This window comes from Ciconia boyciana, chromosome 12 (genome assembly GCF_034638445.1).
Source record: "Ciconia boyciana chromosome 12, ASM3463844v1, whole genome shotgun sequence".
Classification (NCBI taxonomy): domain Eukaryota; kingdom Metazoa; phylum Chordata; class Aves; order Ciconiiformes; family Ciconiidae; genus Ciconia; species Ciconia boyciana.
In genome coordinates this window covers 10,900,649-10,923,332 of record NC_132945.1, presented here as the reverse complement: position 1 = coordinate 10,923,332, position 22,684 = coordinate 10,900,649, and the positions used below count along the sequence as shown (strand labels likewise).

The 22,684-nt window shown below is 42.4% G+C and overlaps 1 protein-coding gene across 29 annotated transcripts in view; it reads left to right on the top strand.

Annotated features, from left to right (window-relative positions):
• Positions 1-22,684, top strand: part of HTR2C (5-hydroxytryptamine receptor 2C) — a 186,649-nt gene that overhangs the window by 80,822 nt on the left and 83,143 nt on the right. For 21 of the 29 annotated variants that reach the window (XM_072877422.1, XM_072877421.1, XM_072877416.1 and 18 more), the window contains one exon: positions 20,373-20,796. The exons of 6 other annotated variants lie outside the window; for them this stretch is intronic. The gene's annotated coding sequence lies outside the window, so the exon portion shown is untranslated. Of the gene's footprint in view, positions 1-8,997; positions 9,195-20,372; positions 20,797-22,684 lie in introns of all 29 variants that reach the window. 2 more of the 29 variants (XM_072877414.1, XM_072877410.1) reach the window with 1 other exon arrangement.

Genomic DNA, 22,684 nt, shown 5'->3' with positions numbered 1-22,684 from the left:
AACGTACTGTGTTGGAGTACAGCCCTTCATTTTGAAGAGTATTAACAAGTAGATAGCAGAAATGGACTGGTGTCATCTCTCCAAGTACAGAAAGAAGATCTCAGGGTCTGATGTGGCTGCAAGGAGGTTGCTTTGGTGCCATAGAAATCAATGGCAAAACTTGCATGGACTTCAGAGAGAGGGGCTCTGAGTGCGAATGGGCATTTGCCCTCCCCTCCTGTAACTCAGAAGTTCTTTATCTTGGGAATTGTTGGGTGTAGTTGTGTAATTGACAGCGTGCTGGTGAAATAAACTGTGGTAGGAGCACAAATAGTAGTAAGGAGGTAGGAATGGAATGAATTCTGAGATCAAGGGTGCCATTCTGTTAACCTGTCAAATTAATAGCAGAGACAAAAGCTAATGCCGAGCACTAAAGATCAGATTATGTTAAGTCATCTGAACTGCTCTGGTTTACATAGGGTGCCATGCAAAGTGGCTTTGGAAAAGATTTAATTTTCCACTGTGCACACACAGGATCCTGAAAATAGCACAAATACTTCAGCAGATTTACTTAAAAACCTGAAAATTTTCCCTTCTGTGAGAGCTTCTTTGGTTGTTGTAGTTTAAAACAAATCAAGTTTCCATGCATTTTTACGTCCTTGGGCATTATGGGAGATTATAAACTGCTTCATATGCAGGGCGACATTTCAGATGTGGGTGTATGGGGTCCTCACATACATTTTGCAGCTATTTGCTTTATCCCTTACTTCATCTGTATGCAACCCATCTCCATCAGTGGAACCTGACATGTTCTGTGAAGTTCCTGCAGGCTCCAGTTTGCCAAGAGGGTCTATTTCTTCATTAAACTGTAAATATGTGGGTGCTATCACTCAGCGTCTTGGCAGTAGCTCCTAATGCTATAAACAGTCTTTGGGGCTCTTTGATCCCAAACGACTTGGTGACTCCTTGATGGTGGCTGTAGTTTGAACCAACTAACCAAATCAAGGAGGCCAGATGGGACTCCCTCAGAGATCAGAGAGCCTTAAGCATGAGCCCTGTAGCAGCATCCAAGAGGTGGTTGAGTCAGAGCTGTTTTAGAGGCTTTGGGATAGCTGAGGATTTCCTGAGATAGGCAAATAGTGAGTTCAACCATTTTTGGGGTGCCTTTGTGGCATTGTAAGGTGCATCTAGTGGGGTGTCTGATTCATCTTGCTGGGTAAGGCAGAGGAGGCTGGGAAAAGAGAAAAGTGGCCAAAGGAGTAAAGCAGAAAGGCTGAAAGGGAAAAATGAGAGAACTTTCTCCCAAAGAGACCAGGTGCCAGAACTATGCAGCTGAAGATGGCCCTTGCTTGCTTGTGAAGTACCACCAGATACCTCCCAGCTGTGGCTCTGGCAGTGCCTGACAGCAGGGAGAAATGTGATTATTTGAAGTGTGTGGCTGTAAAAAAATGCTGAGACCCTGCAGATCATGTTGACTCCGGAGTGTCCCCACATGCAGCCGTCTTTTAGCAAATAAACCCGCTGATCCTCTAGGTAACAGTCGGTCGAGTCGTGGAGCAATACGTGGAAACTGGTTAAATGTCACAGACAGCATTTCAAACAGAAGTCTTCCACTGTACATCTCATAACAGTAAAGCCAACTTTTGCAGTAATGTCTAGTAGTTAGTGATAAATGCTCTGTAGGCACAGAACAACACGATCACCCCACCGTGTTCTTTATGATTGGATTTGTCCCAGTAACACCTTGCTCCAAGGTATGGAAATCTGAGACTGGGATTTTTTCAGTGCCTCACCTCACCTGCATATTGGTAGTTTGTACACTGGTGACCCGCAGCCAGGACACCTCAATTGCTTTCAAATCAGCGCTGTGTTGGAGTCGTCCTTTCCTGAGGTGGGTATGATCAGGCAAAGAACATACTTATCATACTTCTTTGGGAAGCGATCACAGCTATTACCTGGTTATGGAGATTTGTCCGCAAAGGCAATATTCAAATATATCTATTGATATCATTCCATCTTCAATGAATAGACATGGGGACATTCCTGAGCCTTTTCTGAACAAGTTTTACTCACCTATTACTTCTTGTCAACTGCAATATCACATATTTTGCAAACAAATAATTTACTTAGTGCTATCTAGTACTTCTTACTAAGAATTCTTTTTTCTCAGGATGCTATGAGAGACATTTCTTTGATATTATTAACCTCAGTGATACTCTGCAAACTAAGAATAACTTTCGTATAACTGAAAAGCTTTCTGGGACTACCAGTGAAATTTTATAATATATTTTTTTTATAATATAATTTTAAATTAAAGATTGAGATATTGATAAAAATACAGTAAAATACAGTTGAAAGTAACAAGCGATAGCTGCACGCATCCAGCATGGATCCTGTTTTCTTGTATGCAGAGGTTATTTATTTAGTCACACACTCACAAAACAGCCCAATTATAAAAACAAGCCCTAGCATAACTTTTTTTTCTCCAAGTGCTTTACACTAGGGAACTGCCTGAGTAATTTTCGTCTGAGTAGAAGTAATTACCCAGGTTTGTACTTGGTGGCTTTCCTTTTATTAAGGTTTAGAAACAATATTGTATTTTGAATCCTGTTATTCTTTTCATCCCTAGCATTGAGCCCGTTAGTGAGCCAGCTAAGGGGCATAGGGTGAGCACAAAGAGGTTTACTTTGTTTGGGGAGGAAAAACATGATTGACATTTATCGGTGGTTAATAAATTCCATGGCTAAAGTCAATCTGCAGCAGCAGCAAAGATTGTTTTATAATGCTATTTCCTTAGTAAATGACATTATAGAATTTCCTTGATTATTCATCTTTCTGGTTTTGAAAATTTCTAATTTATTTTGGAAGCCGGGTGGTAATGAGCTTGCAGGCAGCTTATCACGTAATTTCCAACTGGCAACAACACTGGTCTGTGATTATATTTTTGCTTCTGATAGTGTTTGTTTGCTTTATGCTTTACCAAGCATTAAGGTAAAAAATACACTTTATGGTAATTGGGAGCCTGCCTATGCTCCACTGGAGGGAAGATGAGTTTAAGGGTATCTTATCTATCAACATGCCACTTAAAATGGGTATGAGTCTCTTTGTGAAACCCTTGCAGTAGGAGATGGCAATGGGGAAGTGGCTGTGCAGCTGCCACGCATGACAATAAGATGATGAATTCCCATCGGTTGCAAAGGGATCGTCTTCATCCTGCACAATATTTCTTTTCCCACATCAAATGGACTTAGAAAGTGAACACCACCTTCTCTGCTCCTCTGTGCTGAGGCTCCAGGGCCTGAAGAACTGGATTTGGGGCCATGAAAACTTGTCTCCTGGGGTGCAGGGACTTTCCTTCCTGGGGCCACAGGCACAGGCTGCTAAATTGAACCCAGCAAGGAAAATGGAGTGGTGGCACTGAGCCTGCAAACCAGAACACGTGGCCAAGGCTCCCTCAGCTCCAGGCAGTTTCCTCCCTGGCACCTGGGGATTTGCAGCCCCCTTCACTGAAAGGCGGTCATGGCCTGACCATGGCAATTTTCCCAAGAGCAATGCACTCACTGTTGCAGTCAGACATGGGTACAATATGTGTCTCTAGAAATGAGCGCTTTTATATGCATCTCCAGTAGTGTTCCCAAATGGTTGGTGCTAAATGGAATGTATTGTTTTGTTGATTTAGCTTTTATCTTAAGAGCAGGGTTTTTAAATAATCATGCATCAAAAAACATCGTATTTTGGAAAGGATTGCACTCAATAAAATAAGCAACTAAAACTTCATCTTCCAATATTCTTGCAGCAAGTACACTTAAAATTCAGGTTGCGTTGGGGGCTAACACAGCAATGAATACCCTGAGACAGGATTGAGACTAGATTTTGGCAAGTCAGAAGGATTAATCCCAATGCTCACAGCAGATTTAGTCCTTTCCATGTGGGGTTCAAACCTTGCTGCTCTGAAAGAATTAGCACACAGACCACAAACTCAGCATGTGTTACACAAGGTAAAAACGGACATTCATTCTAAATCATGATGGGTACAAAAAAATATTATTTTGAAAACTTAAGGGAAATATTATAACAGCGTATACCTATTTGTTTATGAGCTTACAAGATGAAAGGATGACTACACAGTTCATGGCAGGCTCTGCTGTTGCTATTGAGTTGGGATCTGTTGCTAACTGATCCCATGCAAACATTACTATATTTTTAGCTATGTCTGCTGTTGAGTTGGGATCAGTTGCTAACTTGGCTTCCTTCTTCCAAAAAATTATTTACTGTCAACAATAAACAGACATGTTTTGTTGGACTTCTTCATACACCTGCCTTTGCTGGTGATGAGAGGTGCACATACAGAGTTGTATCATGCTGTGTGCCAAAGTAGGTACTTGCTTGCCACAGCTAATGTCTGAACCATGAAGACGTTGCACCATGAGGGTGTTGTGTTGTTTTTTGAACCTTAGGTTACAGATGAAGAAAAGTTTGATTTATTTGTTCTGGATATTATAGAGATTTATTTACATGAAATTACATTGAATTACTCATAGTAAGCGGTCTATTTTCTCCCTGCCTCACCATTGGAGGGATCTGATTTAGCTAGTGAAGACAGGAGACCTTGGGCTATGCTGCAGTCAGCAGAGGAGGAGGATCTCCTCTGGGATACAGCTTGGCATGTCTGTGCATCTATCTGATGCCTAATTGCCTTAGTCCGCTCCATCGCCAACAATATATCTGAAGACCTTTCTGATGATGTGTATGCCTAGCTATGGCCATTAAGGTATACATATATAACATATGTAGGCCATTAGGGGTTATAGGCTGCTGGTTGCTTTAGACATGACAACACTTGGGAGTGACTCCCTGTGGGAGTATATCCACAAATGCGGAGGTGCAGGGGCTGCGGCGAGCTGCTGGAGCTGGCCCAGGGATTGTGCCAGGACTACAGCATCTTTTCAGCAGGTTTATGGGAATGTATGCAGTATTTTCTCCTCTGTTACCCAGTGTGACAAATAATTTTGAGATAATAGCAAAGAGATCTTTCAGGTATAGAGCAAAGAGGAGATTAAAAAAGGAAGAACAGGTTTTTATAGAAATCTGCACCCCTGTGTAATAAAATATTGAATGTTATGAAGTAAATTCAGCCTCATGAAGTGAATTCAGCCTCATTTTCAGTCCTCCTAAGGTCAGAAGATGATTATGTAAAGGAAAGCCTATTCTAGACATTTCTTCAGGCATTGCAGTTACTTCATTAGCCTTTATTTCTTCTCATTTTTGCTCTCTGACAGCTTTTCAAGTCTCAGGTTCTTCCTTTTTGAAACGCTTTGATGTGCTCATCTGTCTGACAAACTGTTTAAGGTCTTGATCTTAATCTAACATTTGTAGATACCCACAGAGAATTTTGTTAATGAAGTCTTTAAAATACTAAATGAAGTTCTAGTTTTCTTCATGAATAAAGTTTTATCCTTGCCATTATTTTTCCTTCAGAATGATGTTCCTATTTAACATCTAGGAAATTTTTATTCCTACAAAGCAGCAAGGGGCTTTTAGGGCTAGATATGTAATTAAATGAGGGTTTTATATTTCTTTGGGGGACCTTTTGTTAAAAGAATAGGAATATGACATAACTGAAAAGGTCTTTTCAATGAAAGGAGCCTTTGATACCACAGAGGCATGAGAGCAAGTGGTTGCCCAACCTCAGATTAGGAGTGCTCCCGTAACTTGATGCATAGTACACTGTTTTCTGGATTGAAGCTGTGGTTTTCCCTATCTCAAGTTTGGTGTAAGGTAATGAAATTGAACTGAGAGTTGCTCATAAACTATATTCATTAATTTTGGAGCTACCAACAATGATAGCAATCTGAATTCCTGAGTCTGTAATATGGGACTGATGGGAATAATTCATTGCAATGTTGTAGCCTGATTTGGCATTTCAGATCCATAATACGAGGTGTAGTGGCTATAAAAGCCTCCTTGAGGCAAAAGGAAGAGATGTATAAAAGAGGAAAAGGTCGACATTAAGAAGAAAGTGTTTCCAAAAAGCCTGTGAAACTGGGAAGCGACGTCTGCCTTATTGTTAAGAATATTTGGGGCTATTATGGGAGCCCTGCTGCAGTGCTTAGGGACCCATTGCAGCCCGGAGGAGAGACCGAACCAAGAAGAGCGCAGTTGAGAGAGGAGCACATCCACACTGTCCTCTTTGCCTTCACTGACACTGGCATATGCAAACTTTCAGTGTAGCCTGAAACTGTTTTCTACTTGAATCACGAAAAATATTTCTTTGCTATAGTAATGTTTGCATTAAAAAAAAATAAATTCAAAAATAAAAAAAATCTGGTAACAACTTTCCTGGCAACGTGAATAGCATAAATGTACTGCCAGTTCTAAGGCATTTGTCATAACCTTGGTGACAGCAGACTAGTCAAAACGTGACCTCTTTTTGAAAAGCAAAAACAATAACTTTTTTCCAAGGGGCAACTTTAGGGAAAAAAGTACCTCTGGAAGGTAGAATTTGCTATTGCTTTTAATCTGCCAACAACTGGCAGTGTTTTGGTTGTTTGGGGTTTTTTTCTTTTTCCTAAGTGCTTTCCCTCACAAATGAAATAATGTAAATAAATTATTTACATTGTCTAAAATAATGTAAAGTCATTCCATTTGGCTAATGTGTTGATACTTCTTAATTTTGAAAATAAAAATATTTTGCCTCTGGTTGAAGTTGAGACTCAGCATGCACAGCCCCACCACTAAAAGGGAGACCTTTAAATCTTAATGCAGGCTCATTCTTTAGACAGGGACTGAGTGATCTTTAAAAGTAAGAAAGCTGCATCAAGAGATTTGACAAGGTTCATTAAAGTCCATTTAGAAAATTAATTTTAACACTAGGCATCCTGTCCTTTTTATCTCCCAAGCAAAAACAATAAAAGTTTCATCACATACAAGTAAATACATATTTAAAATGTATTATGGAAATAAATAATCTTCATGTTTATTTTATCTCCTTGTATAATATTTCATGTCCATTAGGGATTCTGACCAGGAATTAGGTAGGACCAGATTCATCATAATGTCGTGTAGGATTGGATGTGTGATTCTCAATTGTCCATAGTGGGAATCTTATCAAGTGAATTGAAATAAAAATTATTTTCAGAAGAGTTATGAAAGATCTTCTGATTTAAAGAGTTCATCTGTTTTCTGAGCAGTGCAGTCTTGGCACATACTCAAAAAACCATGACCTGGTCAGCACCTTTACATTGAGGGATTTTTAATGGCTCTTTTAACTACTTCTGTAAGTTTTATTCATTTTAGGATCCTATTATTTTCAGTTGTTGGTTCTCAGCCATGGGGAATAACCTCCTCCCCCCTGTTCCCAATATTACAAAAACTGAAATTTCCACTTGGTTGTTTGATTACAGAATATGAGTTTTGTGAGGCTTATAATGATGTGGACATTTACAACATCAGTAAATCCAGACATAAAATTCAAGCATTAGGTAGGTCCTATGTCCTATGGCTCTTAAGGCTGCTCTTAATTCCTTTTTTGCACCAATGAACTTGCCAAGCATGCAGCATTCATTATGATGTGGTAGAAGTTGTGTGGAGCCAGGCCTTTTTCCCCAGTGCCTGCCCTTTCCCTGGCTCAATTTCCTTTGCAATACAGCTTATCTGTGTGGCATTGTGCAGCTCCTGAAATTGTGCAAAACCTTTAAATAAACATCGTATTTTAGAATCCAGGCGTGGGGACTGGGGTGATGGCTTTTCAAAGTGCTGGATTGTGGCTGTTCAAACACTGCATTTGAGTGGCTCATGCTGCGGAGTGGATACTATGTGCCTGCAAAATTATTCATTAGAAAATGATTGGGAAAGGTAAATTAGTTCTGTGATGCTTTTTTACTGCATTTATCTCAATTACATACAATTCATGTAAAAGGATTTCAGGAATCTTAAAACATAGAAAGCAGAGTTTTATAGGAGCAAATCATATGGAAGGTAATGGCACATTTCAGGGAAGAAGATGCCCATCGTGCTCTCACTCTAAGTCTTGGCTATAATGAGTTTAGGAGAGTTTTTAATTCCCAAATTGATGATGTTCAAAACTTTGCTGGAAGTTGCAGCTCCTCAGTTCTTAGTCCTGTGGCATGAGTCATTAGGGACTGCAGCATTTTGGCTGCCCCACAAGAAATGTATTTCCATGAGTTTTAAATATTATTCATTGGTACTGACCTTGCAATAACAGTATTTCCCAGAGGAAACTCAAGTTTTAAGGCTTCATAATTTTCAATGTAAATCACTTTGGAACCCTACATTAAAGGGGAAAACCCTCATAAGATATTTGTTTCACAACTGTAATTATAAAAATAATGTTCTAATCTGAAAAAAAAAAGGCTAATAAATGGGAAAATCCACAGAGAACCCCTTAACATCTAAAACCAAGCCAGCCCAGTGACTCAGATATATTAGTTGCTATTGCTTAGTGTTCTTAAAGAACTTACTTGAGACTGTCTTGAAAGACTAATAACTAAATGAAATAAGCTGCACTTTTCCTGTCTCAGGTAGGCTAAGTCTTAAAGCTAACAGTGCAAAGTGTAGCCTCATAGTCTTTAAACATTAAATAAGCATTTTGCAAAGGCAGTGGCTGTAACGGAGGCCCTGGTGTGTGTTTCTTCACCCCTCTGTGAGCACTCGGCCAATTATTTTGGTGAGTCCCACCTGAAGGGACAGAAATAAGCATTTTAGTAGAAATGGCTCAGTAAATTTTAGATGGTGACAAAATTAGACTTGTGACTATGAACTCTTGGGGTAAGTACACTTGATCATTCCTAAACAGTTGTCTTAAATTCAACCCAAATGTTTCCTGCTGATAGAAATGCCACTTCCTCCATTTTGCGTACATTCAGAATTGGTACCTTATATGATGTCTGCAGCTTGGACAGTGCGTGTCATTCTGTGAAGAAAAGAGCAAGCTAACATGGAATTTGTTCTTCCTAGTGATACTGTTTCAAGGTTCAGCTCTCTTTTTGCTGCCTGCAGTGCTGTCACCCAGGATTAAAAGCTGTAGATATACCAGGGCTGCAGCAAGGGCTTTCAGCGACTTGGATGAGGACTGCAAAGGTGCATCAGAACAGTGTGGGCAATGACTTCTGGGAAGATCATGAAAAAATAAAGTATGGATAATGGACTTGAGTTCCTCTCTCTTCCCTTTTGGCAGTTGTCCATGGTAACACAAAGTAAGTATAAAGCCTGGCACCAAGACAAAATGCTAGTGATTTATGCTTGCTTTAAGAGATCCTAAAGCCAAGAGGGATCTTTAAGGGCTTCCCTGAATTAATTCCTGTTTGAACTAAAGCTCGAAGCTTAAGCCAAACCTTGCAGGACTGCAGCTGCCTGCACCATGGCCATAGCACCAGGGAGCTGAGCTCACAGACCGTCTTTGTCACAGGGCTTGGGTTCAGCTGGGCACGTGGGCGAACCTGCCAGCAGGTTTGTGGGATGGTTTGCATGCTCAGACCTGAGCAGGGGGAGTGCTTTGCTGGATGGGGCTGTGAGGAGCTCTTTGCTGGGCTGCCCTGCATCTGCTGGCCTACGGGCTTCACTGACAGCTAGAGGGATGACATCCTGGTGTGTGGGGATGAGCCTTGCTGAGCATCTGGACCCTCCTGAGACTAGCATGGGTCAAATTTGTGATGCTGAGCAAAACTGACGTGGCAAAATCGCCAGGGCAAGTAACGCGTGGAGAGTTTTCCCACTTTGGCAAGCAGGTCAGTGGGATCCAATGAAAAACAGAGACTGAAGGAGTGGGTGTTTAAGCCTGGTGATGAGCTGAGATGTGCCCGACATCCTGTTCAGCCCAGACACTGTCTCCTGTTTTGGGTAAGACCCCTTTGCTCCTGTGAATTGGTTGTGTGGGGGTGCTGGACTACATTTCCTGCCCCATTTGCTTTGGTGCCATTGAGGATTAAGTTTTTGGATCTGCTCTGTGCTCGTTCTTGTTGATTGCATCCTTCAGATCAGTTCCATCTCCAGGGGGCGTGAAGTGTTGTGGGTTTTTTGTTGGGTTGGTTTTTTTTTTGGTCTTTTTAACTTAAACGTGCCACAGTTAGAGGGAGCGGGTGCTAGCGAGGGCAGTCAGCCTGTGGCTCTGAGATGTGTGGGTTACACTGGGGCATAGCTGAAGTTGTACAGAGTTGAGCTAGGGGATACTGAGGCAATAGGAGCCAAGAGGGAAACACCAGTGAAACGCTTCAAAGCACACAAGGGGTGTTCCTCTATGAAGGAGACACAAATGGCAGCCCAGCTGAAGTGCCTCTACACCAATGCATGCAGCATAGGCAACAAGCAGGAGGAGCTGGAAGCCATTGTACGCCAGGAAGACTATGATATGGTTGCCATCATGGAAACATGGTGGGATGACTTGCACAACTGGAGTGCAGTGGTGGATGGCTATAAACTCTTCAGGAGGGATTGGCAAGGCAGGAGAGGCAGTGGGGTAGCTCTGTATGTTAGGGAGTATTTGGATAGTTTAGAGCTTAATGATGGTGATGATAGGGTTGAGAGTCTATGGGTAAGAATCAGGGGGAAGGCCAACAAGGCAGATATTGTGGTGGGAGTCTGTTACAGACCACCCAACCAGGATGAGGAGACAGATGAAATATTCTATAAGCAGCTGGAAGAAGCCTCACAATCGCTAGCCCTTGTTCTTGTGGGGGACTTCAACTACCGGATGTCTGCTGGAAATACAACACAGCAGAGAGGAAACAGTCTAGAAGGTTCCTGGAATGTGTGGAAGATAACTTCCTGACACAGCTGGTGAGGGAGCCAACTAGGGAAGGTGCCCCGCTGGACCTGTTGTTTGTGAACAGAGAAGGACTTGTGACCGATGTGATGGTTGGAGGCCATCTTGGGCAGAGTGATCACGAAATGATAGTTTTTGATACTTGGAGAAGTGACGAGGGGGGTCAGCAGAACTGCCACCTTAGACTTCCGGAGGGCAGCCTTTGGCCTGTTTAGGAGACTGGTCGACAGAGTCCCCTGGGAGGCAGCCCTAAAGGGCAAAGGAGTCCAGGAAGGCTGGACATTCTTTAAGGAGGAAGTCCTAAAGGCACAAGAGCAGGCTGTCCCCAGGTGCCAAAAGACGAGCCAGCGGGGAAGACGACCGGCCAGGCTGAACAGAGAGCTTTGGCTAGAAGTCAGGAAAAAGAGGAGAGTCTATGACCTCTGGAAGAAGGGGCAGGCAAGTCAGGAGGACTACAAAGGTGTAGCAAGGCTGTGCAGGGAGAAAATTAGAAGGGCCAAAGCCAAGCTAGAGCTTAATCTGGCTACTGCCGTAAAAGACAACAAAAAATACTTCTTCAAATACATTAGCAGCAAAAGGAGAGCTAAGGAGAACCTCCAGCCTTTAGTAGACGGGGGAGGGAACACAGTGACCAAGGATGAGGAAAAGGCTGAGGTACTTAACGCCTTCTTTGCCTCAGTCTTTAATAGTAGGGCCAACTGTTCTCTGGGTACCCGGCGCCCCGACTTGGAAGATAGGGACGGGGACCAGAATGGAGCCCCCATAATCCAGGGGGAAATGGTTAGTGACCTGCTACACCACTTAGACATTCACAAGTCTATGGGGCCTGATGAGATCCACCCGAGAGTACTGAAGAAAATGGCAGAAGTGCTCACCAAGCCTCTTTCCATCATTTACCAGCAGTCCTGGCTAACTGGGGAGGTCCCAGTTGACTGGAGATTAGCAAATGTGACACCCATCTACAAGAAGGGCGGAAAGGAGGACCCGGAACTACAGGCCTGTCAGCCTGACCTTGGTACCAGGAAAGCTGATGGAGCAGATCATCCTGAGTGCCATCACATGGCATGTAGAGGATAACCAAGGGATCAAGCCCAGCCAGCATGGGTTTAGGAAAGGCAGGTCCTGCTTGACCAACCTGATCTCCTTCTATGACAAGGTGACCCGCCTAATGGATGAGGGGAAGGCTGTGGATGTTGTCTATCTAGACTTCAGTAAAGCCTTTGACACGGTTTCCCACAGCACTCTTCTGGAGAAACTGGTTGCTCATGGCTTGGATGGGTGTACTCTTCGCTGGGTAAAGAACTGGCTGGATGGCCAGGCCCAAAGAGTTGTAGTGAATGGGGTTAAATCCAGTTGGTGGCCGGTCACAAGTGGTGTTGCCCAGGGCTATGTGTTGGGGCTAGTTGTGTTTAATATCTTTATCAATGATCTGGACGAAGGGAACGAGTGCACCCTCAGTAAGTTTGCAGACAACGCCAAGTTGTGTGGGAGTGTTGATCTGCTTGAGGGTAGGAAGGCTCTGCAGAGGGATCTGGACAGGCTGGATCGATGGGCTGGGGCCAATTGTATGAGGTCCAACAAGGCTCAGTGCAAGGTCCTGCACTTGGGCCACAGCAACCCCATGCAACGCTACAGGCTTGGGGAAGAGTGGCTGGAAAGCTGCCTGGCAGAAAAGGACCTGGAGGTGTTGGTTGACAGCCACTGGAAGATGAGCCAGCAGTGTGCCCAGGTGGCCAAGAAAGCCGATGGCATCCTGGCTTGTATCAGAAATAGCGAGGCCAGCAGGAGTAGGGATGTGATCATCCCGCTGTACTCGGCACTGGTGAGGCCGCACCTCGAATACTGTGTTCGGTTTTGGGCCCCTCACTACAAGAAAGACATTGAGTTACTGGAGCACATCCAGAGAAGGGCAATGAAGCTGGTGAAGGGTCTAGAGCACAAGTCTTATGAGAAGCGGCTGAGGGAACTGGGGTTGTTTAGCCTGGAGAAAAGGAGGCTCAAGGAAGACCTTAGCGCTCTCTACAACTACCTGAAAGGAGGTTGTAGAGAGGTGGGTGTCAGTCTCTTCTCCCAGGTAACAAATGATAGGACAAGAGGAAATGGCCTCAAGTTGCACCAAGGGAGGTTTAGACTGGATATTAGGAAATTTTAATTCACTGAAAGGGTTATCAAGCATTGGAACAGGCTGCCCAGGGAAGTGGTCGAGTCGCCGTCCCTGGAGGTATTTAAAAGACATTTGAATGAGGTGCTTAGGGACATGGTTTAGTGGTGGACTTGGTAGTGTTAGGTTTACAGTTGGACTCGATGGTCTTAAAGGTCTTTTCCAACCTATACAATTCTGTGATTCTGTAAACCTGGTATTTCTATTTGAAATCAAAACATTTTAAATAATCCACTTCAGAATTAAAATGACATCTCATCGTTTCTATATTAAGATTTAAACCCATCATAATATCTTACATTTACATAAAACCAATATTTAAGCATTAGATGTTGCCTATTAACATGTAAAGAAGGCTACAACCCAGGGAATTCTCTGGCTAAACACATGAAATTATGCTTAATTGCAGACCATTTTAGTTCAGAAGAGTAGCTATCATCAGACCTCTCTTAGGCAAGGTATAGGTGAGGTGAGGTCTCTTCTATCCCTTTGATCATATTATGATCAGCCACGTTTGGCTCAAGTCACTAATTATGGAGATAATTTTCTTCATATGATGACTCTCATTTAAATGCAGATCATGTTTGATGTTTTCTTTTGTAGCCAGTGCACCTATTAAAATACTTTTTTTCTGTATTGTTAATTGAATTCCAGCTTCGATCCAAAAGCAGTTTGACACAAATTGCAGGTAAAATTAATCATCTAATAAATAAGAAATGTAAAAATTAGGAAAAAGTATAGTTGCTAACCATGGTGTGCTATTAGCATAAAAAAAAATTGAAGTTACTGTAATGACACAACCAGTGGTAACTGTTACCAGGCAATCAGAATCAGTCTTTTTCTTTGGGGGAAGATTAACAGGTAACTAGGATTATACAATAGGGTTAACACTGGTTACTTAAATTAAAATGTTTTGGCTGCAGTCAATGGCTCCTAGGTCAAACGTCTATTTAGATCATACTTCTGCTTTGCATAGTGTTCCCTCTAATGTTTTCTGCTCTTTAAATGCTGAAGTTGGGTTTAGCATGCATTGCTTTGGATGTGAAGGGGGGAGCTGACACCACTCTCACTCTTCCTGACTCCAGAGCAGCAGCTCCCCTTCCCTCCACCCACCCAGTCCCAGGGCTGGGGGTGGTACGTGGTTCATGGCCTGAGCTGTTGGGCTGAATATCTGGTCTAGGGGAATAGAGAAAACAACCCTGGCAGTGCACCAATGTAAATAGCTTTGTCACTAGTGGATTTGGCCCCATCTTTTCAGGGGACAATTTTTTGCTCTGTTGCAGAAAAGAATCTAGGCTAAAGACAATTGGGCCACTTCTCTGTTGGCCACAGGGTACTTGTGCATCAGGGACAGAAAGCAACTCCTGATCTGGTAAAATGTGGGCAGTCCAGTTGAACCTCACTGGTGAAGAAGGGATGTCTTCTGCTCTAAGGCATTTCAGGAACAGAATGTTGTCTCCTGTTATTTAAGAAATCTGTTCCCTTTCTTATGCAAAGCATATCGTAACAGTATCAGAGAGCATCATTAACCTTCCTCTCATTTGGGGAGGAACTGGTTGACTCCGCTAAAATTATTACAAGTGATACATTGGATAACAAACAGGAATGCTAATTGGAGACAATGTCGGAGGAGAAGTGTTTGAGGGACAGAGTGAAAGGCAGTGCTTGCATCTGTCTCGTTCTCTGTGCAAAGGACTGCAGTAAAAAGGAAAATGACAGAGTGCAAAGCTGAAGCCGTATAGAATTGCTATGGCTTTAATGTGTTTGCTCTACCCTACCTTGCTGGCAGAGAACCTGCCACTTTGCACCCAGTTTAATTTCAGCCCAGGGACAACTTCCACAGGATGAAAATTCGAGTGTGGTGGAGAATGTTATTGTCTGCTTTTTCTGGCTGCGAAAAAGCTTAATCATTCACTCTTTGCTCTGCTCTATTCTATTTTCTTTCCTAAGAGTGTTCCATAAAATCTACATATCCAGAATTGCCCATGCTGGCTTTTTAATGAGGAAACAGCGATGTGCTCATACCTCAGGACTTCGGATGTCACCAGTTGAATCGGTATAACAGATTGAAGTGAGATGGATGGCAGGTTGAAAATGGTCTCTTGGTCTGTGCTACTCTGAGTTTCTTAGTGTCCACTGGAGAAAATGCAGTTTGTCAAAATTGTGCTCTTTCTCATCCTCATCAAATGATCAAAATGAGAGTTAATCTTCTGCCCTCTTGTGAATGTGTGTGTGGGAATTTCTCTGTTGGGGGGTGTTGGGTTGGGGTTTTGTGGTGGGTTGTTTTTTTCTAGATCACCAAGTATGCTGTTGGTTATGAATTAGAGGTTTTAAATCAAGCCTCTGGAGATATGCAGCTGTCTTCTTACTATCTTCTTACATGCCATGAAGCCATTCAGAGGAAAACTGAAAGCTATTTTCTGTCAAATAATTTTCCTTTGCTTAAGTTAATAACATCCAGTATTACTGAAACTGGGTTTAAATATTCTTTCATTCTGTTTTTTTGGGTTCTATTTGTTATTCCCATTTCAATCGCATTTAAGCAGTTCTGGGGTAAGGGGCAGGCATAGCCTGTCCCCCCGCCTTTGGCTCTTTCCCTCAAACCAATGTGCAGAGCCATGCAGAGGAAAAGTTGTCCAGTACAGTGTCTACATTGTGGTCAAAATGCAACTGCAGTCTACACAGTCATACTTTCAAAGATTAGAACAAATAGAAGAAACATTTTAAATTGTTTGTGGACTAAGAGAGAAAAAGACTTGCAATTGAATCTGAGTTTTATAGCCTTTGCAGATCGTTCTTCTGTAATTACTTCTTTCCAAGATCTGTCACCAGTGTATTGTCCCCATTTCTGTCCAACAGTTACATTAGTTCACTGACAAACTGTTATTAAGCAACTGCAGTCTACTTTAATAGCTAGTTTTCTAATTAAATATCTGTAATGGTTTTGTTCTCAGTCCTGGACTTTAGGCATCTAATCTGTTGCTGTCCAGTGTCTTGCATCTTTTATGTATTTTTTTCCTTCTCAGACATGTTTGTGATGGGAGGCCTTTTCTCTGGCTGTGTCACAGTAGGGTTGGAAATGTTGGGCATAAGGCCCTTCCTTCCTGCAGAGGAAGCAGACGCATGTTTTTGCCATATCCAGTAACACACAGGGGTTGCCGCGGGTGCATTCAGTTTGACTGCGCTGTTCTGCAGGGTTGCGTTTTGCAGTGTGGACAGCTGCATGCCAGCTTCATCGCATGTCTCATCAGGTTGTGTTTCCCACACACAGCCTGTAGCTCGCAGTGCCCTCCGGTGAAGCCCGGTTCAGTAACCACGGACATTTCCGCCTCCTGCACGCACACATAGCTTGAGGAGGATGCTCTGAAATGGGCATCCTTGGCGTGGGTTCAGTGTGCTGCGGACATGCTCCACAGTGGACGGGCTACCCTTTGGTCTTCTTGATTTACTTAGTACCAGGGGTGTCCATGGGTAGGATTCAGATATCGTACCCTCACACAAGGAATACATATTTGTCTTAAACAGGATTGTAACTCACTTGTTTTAAAAGAATAACATGAAGTCAGCATAGGTGGCTTTTCTTCCTAAAGCCATATAAATCTCCATGAGGCTCTGTCGTCAGACCCAGAAGAAATCCAGTGGGCTCAAAGTCATAGGCTCAGAGTTTTGCCTGTGGAAGGAAGGTCTGGAGAAACTGGGCTTAAAGTAGAAATAAAAATGGAACAAAACTGAGTAAACCCCTGTTCTGTGTCTCAGTCACAGCAGTTTAAAATTGAGTTAAGTTTTCAAATTTTTTTTTAGTTTTTTGGGTTTTTTCAAAGATGATTCTGAGTAGTCATGTAGCAGCTCAACTACAGTGCTAAACTCAGCCTGCAAGATACTGAAAAATGTATTAATAATGGTACAGAATCTTAAATGCCCTGACACTATCCTGCGACTGCACTGACGTTAAACATTTACACATTTCAGTGGAACGGCAACTTAATTCTTAATTAAAATCACTAAGTAAATGCAGATTATATTTAATTTAAATATTTATAGAATTTGTTTAAGCTTTCAAAATAGATTAGATGTTGAACAGCAAAACCGCTAACATCTGAATGATAATTTTACTTCTGAGCCCAATTAAGAAACTAGTCAGAAATACAGCTAATAAGTTGCTGTGTTTGAGGAAATATTTTATAACGTTGTATGTACAGAGGGCCTTTAAAAATGCGTGCTCTCAAGTAAAAGGGATAGTTTAGAAAAATTTTGTTACTTCTGACAGTATTTTAAAATCTTACATTGTCTCTTTGCTTTCTGTTAGTTGCAGTTCTTCCCATTACCCTGAATACAACTGCAAAAAATATATAGTGAACCAGAGAGATGAAAACATACCAACATGACAATCCACTTGATTTTTATAATGCTTAGCATGTTACATTGAAACACATGATTATCCCAGTTGATTTTAATTAGTCAGCACACATAAAGTTAAGCATGTATGTAAATGTTTTCAGAGTAGAAGTATAAGCCTGCATGAAGAACATTTTTACAATCTTAAGGGTGTTCCTATCTGTAAAGAAATTCTTCACGTTAAAATCTACCACAATATTCCCCCCAGCAATATTGTTTTGGTAATCCTGTATATCCTTTGACACAGCACTTTCTCCAATATGGTTCAGCCACGAGTAAAGACTGCCAAGGCTTTTTCAGGGACAAGTTCAAACTTGGCTTCTCACTCCTGTTTTCCTCAAAGCCAGTTTTATTCCCTGCTACACTTTTTCATTTTGGGAGACACTTTCCCTATTGCATTTATCAGTCACATACCTAAAGGTGATCAGATCCTACAGGCTTTAGGATGATTTAATATAACTGTAGGTTTCATTTTGCAAAAACGTTAATGTTGCCCAAATAACCTGATATCTATGAAATCTTCCAGGATTGGGTTTGAACCTTCTGGAAATCTGTTTGGCAGTGTCTCAAGTTTTCCAGTGAGGCAATGAGTGCTTCTGAGATTCAAAGGCTCCTTGTGTCTTTCATAGAGATGTTTCAACAGTACTTCTTAACTTGCCTTACGGTCTTCCATTGGTTTTTACTCTGTACTATGAAGTCTGTAAAAGCTGCAAGATCTTTTGTGGTTTTCCTTTATGATGCTACTAAACATTACGTGAATTGTTTTAGGCTGTATTTCCTGTCTATTTGTACACTGCTGTTTAGGCTGGGATATAGCATGTCTTTAATTCTTTCTTGGCCTCATTACATTTCATTCCTTGCTTCACTGCATCATCTGTCTTGTTATTCCATAAATCTGATCTATTCTAATCACTGTAAATTCTCCTTTTCCCCTAGCTGTGTGTCACCAACAAGACTAGTCACTTTGGAAATTGCATTCCTGAAAGGTCATTTTATAAAAGATACAAGAGGAGGCCTTGTGCAGTGTTGATGCTTAAGGCTGGGGGCTTGTCACTCATCTTAGCCTCAGAGCAGCTGCTGCAGTCTGTTCTCTGTTCATAGGCTGATCTTGGTAGCTATCACATGCTGAGATGGTCACCAAGGTGAGTGCCTTCAGCCTCAAACTAGTAGCACAGCAAAGTCTTCACTGGGATTTGTGATCTGTATGCAGTATAAATTACATTGTATTTGTAGGGTGGCCTGGTAAAGGAGAGTTGCCAGTTCAGAGTCACTTTTGTTGGAAAACGGACTTTTTAAAGACAGAGATTTTGTGGTACTTAGAAACAGACAGTGATGCACAGTCAAGAATATGCAATGGCTGTTCCATTACAGGATCCTCTTATACAAGAACACATTGTGCAAGTCTCCTGTGCCTCACGCTTGGCTTTCTCCCCTCTTCCAAGAGCACTGATGGGTTGGTACTTGGTATATTGATATGACAGTATGTCAGTGGTTTAGCTGAGATCAATTACATTCAGTAACTTTCCCATTTTCCATGCTTATAGATGTCAGTGCCTCCACTATGCTCTTATTTCTGTGCCGATCCTGCTTTGGGGCTGGTTTGGTGGCACAGACACTGTGTGCTGCAACCAACACACATCTGCTAACGGCCTTCCTTGTACTGCTGTTGCTTCTCCTCCTCCTTCCCACTCATTTAGCACTTCTGCATTGCGTTAGATAACCACAGAAAACTCTTGGGCAGAGATTTCCATCTTTCTTGGATGCCTGTACGGCCCTTAGCAGAATGAGCCTTGGCTGGTGCTGCTTCGATGCTCTGGGGTCCGCGTGAGTGTATAGGGTGTACTGTTGAGTTTTGTCATTTATTTTCTTCGGCCGTGCAGCAGTGATGTTTTGGAGCAAGAGGTACTCAGTGTCTCAAACTATCATGCTCTTCTTTGGCCTGGACTCCCGTGCTGGACTGACTCCCCTTGCCAGCCATGCTGTATTCCATGATACATGTAGTGGCTCATGGCTACAATTCACGCTTGCAAAAGGATACTATTCACTGTCTTGGATAAATGAGTTTGAGATTCATGAATGAAAAGAACAGGATGAAAGCTAGATACTAGTATTTATTTTTCTTGAATCCCTCCATCCTGTTTTTCATTTCTTTCTGATGTTTCAGATGGGTGTGTGATGATGCTGTAGACGTAACCAGGGAGAATAAGCGGAGATGGAAACATGCCAAATTTTGGTTGGTTTACTGAAGGGCAGTTTCCAAAACCATGTGATACTACTACAGCAAAATTCAACTCTGGTGTTTCATAGAGGTTTTAATTAATTAATGTATTTATTTAATTTTGTGAGGTTTAGTAGCTTTTTAATGACTTTTTAAATTTGTTTCTGTTCATGGGTGACTCAGATTACTTACTTTTCTAGCCCAGGGATGCTGCAACATCATGTGTCATGCTATACTGGCTTTGATAGTCCACCAGTGACTGCAGAAGGTAGAAATTCTCCCTGTTGCATAGAAATATACCATTATATTCCCTTCTGCTAATTTGTCAGATGTGCTACTTTAATTACCAAAGTTAACATGTAGGGGTCTGATTGCTGAAAAACTTTGGTGACGGATTAAAGCTTCCTGGCTGGAGCTGGTTTGTTGTGTTTGCAGAAGAGAAATTCAAATAAGCATGAGCTTGCATCAGTTGAACCCAGAGAAGAAATTCAGATGTAAACGAGACTAAATAAACAAGTAAAGTGGAGTGGAGAGTGGTGTGAGCTCTTGCTGGTGTTTGTGTGATGAAAGCTGCTCATATTTGAAGCTGTTAATTGTGGGCAATTTTTCCTTGATGTTGTGAGGTTTGAATTACCCAGAACTATGTTTTATGATAAAATACTAAAACCACAACAAATTCTGAGTAAGCCACAGCTGACCAAGTCATCTGATTAATAGGATTTTATCTAATGGACTAATTTAATTGAGATGTTTGAAATGTACTGTGTGGAAGCCACAGATAGATTCAAATTTCAAGGATGAACATTGTTCTTCATTCCTCTCTCTCTCTTCCTCCAAAGGTCTCCCTGGTGTACCTGATTCTCCTCCCTGGTAAGCAGTTCAGCTCAGTGTCATCCACAAGTGCAGAGTGCTTCGAAAAGAGCCCACTGAAGGCATGCTAGCAAGACCCTGAGTCACAGACGGAGCAAACTTTCCTAGCTTGTCACCATACACTGGCCTCAAATCCTCTTTGGAGCAGCTACCAGAGGGGCTGAACTTTGCTGTTTCCTGCTGTGCTGCCTGGCACCTTTTCTGTGTTAGCAAAGGCTGATGGAAACCTGCATCTAGGTGGTACCGCGTGAGAGTGAGATAGTTGCCCTGCTCCCTGACGGCCTCTCCCTGCTTTGGTCCCTGCCAGCAGCGTTGCGTCACCACGCGCCAGATGTGCAGGCAGCTGCAAAGAGCTTCCCTCCCTGAGCACAGGTGCTCTCTTTCAAGAAAAAAGTAAGTGTTGGTCAGTAAATGCTGGGCAAATGTATTACTGTATGTTTGGATAGAAACAGTGCTGCTCCTTGGGCGCAGGTGAGGGGGAGAGGGCAGTCCAGAAGTCTGGCAGTGGCTGGGTTGGCTAGATTGGGAAAGTGCCAATGCCAGCCCACTGCCCTTAATTTGCCTGGCAAGGCAGCTCTCCCAGATGAGATGTGATGAGGTGAACCAAAGATTCTCTTTAGGAAGGTTTACTTGGTTTAAAATGCTTTGTTAGCAAATACTGCTTCTGACTTCTTGTAACTTTTAGCTAGCCCCAGTTCACCTCTGTCTTTATTTTAAATTGAAAGGTACTTTACCTGAAGTGGTCTCATCAGCCAAACCACTGCTGGGTTCACACACAGAATAATTTAGTGTTAATTTGTCTCATTTCTTTACTGTCCAAGGTGAATCTCAGGGGACTAAAGCTCTGAACCAAGTGGCTTCAAGCTATTCATCTGGAAAACAGAGCCACTTAAACCTTTGTAAAGAAGATAATTTAGTAATCAGTGCAAGAGACCTGTCTCTAAGCCAGCCCATTTGGAAAAATTGCCAGTGTAGTAATTACAAACATTTTATCACAATAATATTGATGATGCCTTTCCATTATTGCCAGCATTTCTTCTTCCTTGCAACTACAGGACTGAGCTGGTTTTGCATCCTCTTCCGTGATCCTGCATTAGAAGTGCTTTGTAGTTTGAGGTTGACACTGCAGAACTGAACATTGAGCAGAGACATTTTTCTGGGCGTTTCCCTGCAGACCGATGCAGCTAAAACCATTGGGAAGTGAGGAAGACATTGCTGCTGTGCTGCTGGCAGGGCAGCAAGTGTTGCCTTCCCAGCTCTGTACATCCTCCCTCTGGAGCAGGGAAGGACCCAGGTCTCTGCTCTCTTGTGTGAAGGGGAAGAAGGGGCCAGAAAAGTGTTTGTTTGCTTGCACACCCCTGCCTGCCAGCCCACGCAATCAGCAGCATGCTCCAGGTTATGGGTGTCTCTGGGAACACACCAGTGCCTATGGCATGGCACTGGTCTCCTGCTGTGCCCTCCAGATGTGCCAATTCTAGGTAATCTCACTCAAACACAGAAGTTTCTCACTCTCTCATAAAGTATCAGTGGATCAGTGTTTCTGTGCATTCTGCTAATTAGATATGTATAGTGACTCTTAGAACTTTTATCTAATCTCAAACTTCAGGCACATATCTTACAGTTTTTCCTCATTCTTACTGCGAACGCAAAAATACTTATTTGTGTTCTGGAACACACATTTAACAGTGCAGTTTTTGTACCTTCCAACCAGCAAGGTCCCATGGTACTGGATATTGCACAAACACAAATAAAATTGCTTTTTATTTTGAAAAGTTTACTGGCAAACATAAAATTTGGGGTGAAATACTGCATAAAAGCAAAGTGAATGGTAGGCTGGTCTACAGTTGCAATGTTAATCCCAAGGTTTTGGCTGTGTGGTTTTTAGCTTTGCTTTTTATTTGTTTATCAGTTGTTTATAATATTTTGAAAGCATAAGTATTAGGGTAAGGATCAAGTTCCTGTAGGTGTGCTGGTGAGATGCTCGCTGCTGTCCAGCAACAGTTACATGCTATTTAGGGCAAACTTCTGCAGGGGTTTGCTCACCTGACTTGGTTGCTGTGGGCTGCTATGTGGAAAAAAAGACATGGGGCAAACCTTACCTTGAGCTGGAAGCAGGGAGACAAGTAACATGCGTTCTCCTGTTTCAAACTCGGGGAATCTCAAGGCAGCACTTTTTCCTGTAGTTCACAGTGAGGCAGTCCAGGCCCAGCACACATATCAGATCTAATGTTTTGCCGTCTTGGTTTCATGCGATAAAGGTTACTGCCCTTTTAAATTAAAA